Genomic DNA, 3,017 nt, shown 5'->3' on the forward strand with positions numbered 1-3,017 from the left:
AATTTGCCACAAATTACAAAATTAGTAAATGACAGAGTGCAGGTTCGAGCCCACATCCCTATCAAAGCCCATATACACCTCAACCACTGTGTGATTCATCCTGGTTTCACTCTACATATTAGCTTAGAAAAAATTAATCAATAATTTTTCCAGGAAGAGACAATGCAGAAAAGATTAATCCCTAATGAAGGAAGTTATTATCATGAACTACGAGATCAGACTAACGCAGAGACCCACCAGGCAGAGGCCTGGAGAGTTGCCTCAGGGGACCCAAACTCGTGGGTACGGGGCCACGGGTCACTCGCCCGTCTGTCCTGGTTCCAGGTCGTCCGCGCGGGAGGCTGCTCCTCTCTGCACAGGCGCCATGAACCGCTGTCCGGCCTCTGTCCAGCCCGGACAGGGGCCAGGGCGAAGCCTGGGAGGCCACAAAGCCGGCTCTCCGCGCCACGACTTCTACTGGATTCGCGAGGGGTGCAGTGTGTCCGAAAAGAACTGAGGAGGCTCCCGCCAGAGCTGCAGGACCCACGTCTTCGCCTTGGTTCCCTTGAGCACAGGCTTGGTAGACTTCACATAAGAGTACTCGGCCATGGCCCCGGGAGACTCCTGCACGGAGAGGCTGAAGGCGGCTCAGGACGAGTATGTGACCCAGAGCAGCACCAGGGTGGGGAGGAACAGAAGTGGAGGTGAAGTAAACACTCCCTGACAGTGTACGTCTCTCCAGAACGCGCCTTCGTCTTGACCCAAACGCTGAATGGCTGACATTTCCACTTCCGCGTTTCTGCTGGGGAGCTACAGCGGCCGCAGAGGGCCAAAAGGTGTCCTTACGCAGCTGCTCCCTGGCTCCCTCTCAAGGAACCCCTGAGGATTTGCGCCTACCCGAGGGGAGGAAAACCCGCCAGAGGCGCTGGTGCTGGCGGTGGTGGGGCTGCCATGCGTGCTGTGGAACCGCCTCCCGCTAGAGCTGCTGGCTGGCGACGGTCCCCGCGGGGGCGGGAAGCGTCTCAGGCTGCCCTCGCTGGCCTGAGGCGGCGCGGCTGGAAGCGCGGGCCACTCTGGGCTGTGCCTCGCGCGACTGTGTGTGCAGGAAAGAAGCAGGAAATACCCTAAAATAGAATGAAGCAACATATTGAGGGCCGCGGACGTCTAGAGTGCTGTGGGAATGTGGGCTGAGGTGAAGAGTTATGGTGGCGCGTGTTACAGGCTCAGGGGTCAAGAAGAAGCCTAATCGTGGAGGCGGCATCTGAGGAAGGTCTTGAACGCTGCGCAGGCTTTTGCCCGATAGAGATGGAGGAAGCTAGTCCTGTCTGATGGAGGAAACAGGGCAGAGGCTTGGAGGGAGTCGTGCAGCGCTGGTGTGAGGAGATGGGAGTAGGCCAGGCCTGTAAAGCAGAGTGATGGGAACAAGGATAGAGAAGGCAAGTCGGTGTCCTGTGGTCGCTGAAGAATTTGAATGAAATCAGTAAACAGGTGAGAGGGATCCATCGCAAGAGCATGGGATGAAACGAGGAGTAGTCCACGGTGATTCCTCTGCAGTGGCGGATATTATTGATCGCGTATGTGACACCAAAACGGTGGGTACTATTGATCGCGTATGTGACACCAAAACCACCCCACTCAAGCTGTGGCTCTTTACCTAAAGTAGAAAACAGAGACCAGTTGGGTTCCAAGCATCCACGAAGATCTTATTAAATTCGTGATCCCTGGTGGCACCATGGAGTCAGGATTGGCTCATCTCAAACCTGATTCAGAAACAAAACCATCTCAATGTGCAGAGATGAGAGGCCTTACCCGCTATCATAACGTATTTTCTGGTGTTTCAACAGTGCTGCGCTTCCTAATCCCCATTCCACGGCAATCCACATGCCATGATGCCAGAGGCATTAACAAAGGAGACACAGAGGCTCCTCACGTTTGCTTTCCATGGTTTTGATGAAAATCTGCTTCCTCATCTCATACAATGTGGTTAGTAATAGTATCATTTAGGTTTGAAGAATTAAATGGTACAAATTATATAGGGTGCTTATTATAACCTACATGGAAAATGACTAGGATATGTTAGCTATGCTCATCACCAACATTGTTGTATGATGGTAATAATCAGATAGTCAAGAAGGCTGACACCAAGAAAATGGATACATGCTCTGAGGGAATGAATGTGGAGAGATCAGAAGGTCAAGAATAAAGCCGTACAACATGTCCGTAGTAAAGGGATAGACAAAAGAAATGCTACAAAAGAAGGAATGAAACAGATTTAGAGTAAAATTATAAAATGAAAGCTAAGGAGAATTTCCAGAAAGGGTAATATCATTTAATATCATAGAAGTTTAGGAGCATAAGTTGGAAAAAAGGCCTCTGGGTAACTGACATTGAGGCAGTCTTTAGGGAAGCTCCATTTCCAATAGAGAAGTAGACAGAAAATCAGCTTGGAGCAGGGACTAGGTGAAGAATCTGTTGGCTGGTCGCATGAGGAAATAAATCAGCGATGGCATATGCCATATTTCTGGATTTCTTTCTTTCTTGCCCAGCCTCTATATATGCATAGAGTTTGGTGAAAACTTACAAAAAATAAAAATGAAACCAATTTTTGTTGTAGACTCAAATACAATGCTTTGTGTTAGAATCAAGATAAATTCATGCCTCTCCCTTCTATTGTCATCATCAGTTTTGAAATTAAACATCAGCTTTTCTTCTTCATTAAAATCATTTTCAATTCCTCCCAGGTGTTGGTGGTTTGGGGGAGTTACATAAGCAGTCAGGTCTTCATAAGTAGAGGAGGAGGGAACGACCACTTTCAGCAAAGGCAGAATTCTGAAATTCTGCTCGCATTTTTCTCCAGTAACTTTCCTATGTTTGTGAGGATATTCAGTCATAAAGATCCTAGTGAAATTTTTTTCAAGCTTGACTAATCGTAATCACTGTGGACGTTTGTTCAAAATGTGTATTCCCAGGCCTCTCACCTGCTGATTCTGATTCAGGAGATCACGGATGGGACTCAGAATACATGTGTTTGACAAATA

This window comes from Pongo abelii, chromosome 17 (genome assembly GCF_028885655.2).
Source record: "Pongo abelii isolate AG06213 chromosome 17, NHGRI_mPonAbe1-v2.0_pri, whole genome shotgun sequence".
In the NCBI taxonomy this organism is placed as follows: domain Eukaryota; kingdom Metazoa; phylum Chordata; class Mammalia; order Primates; family Hominidae; genus Pongo; species Pongo abelii.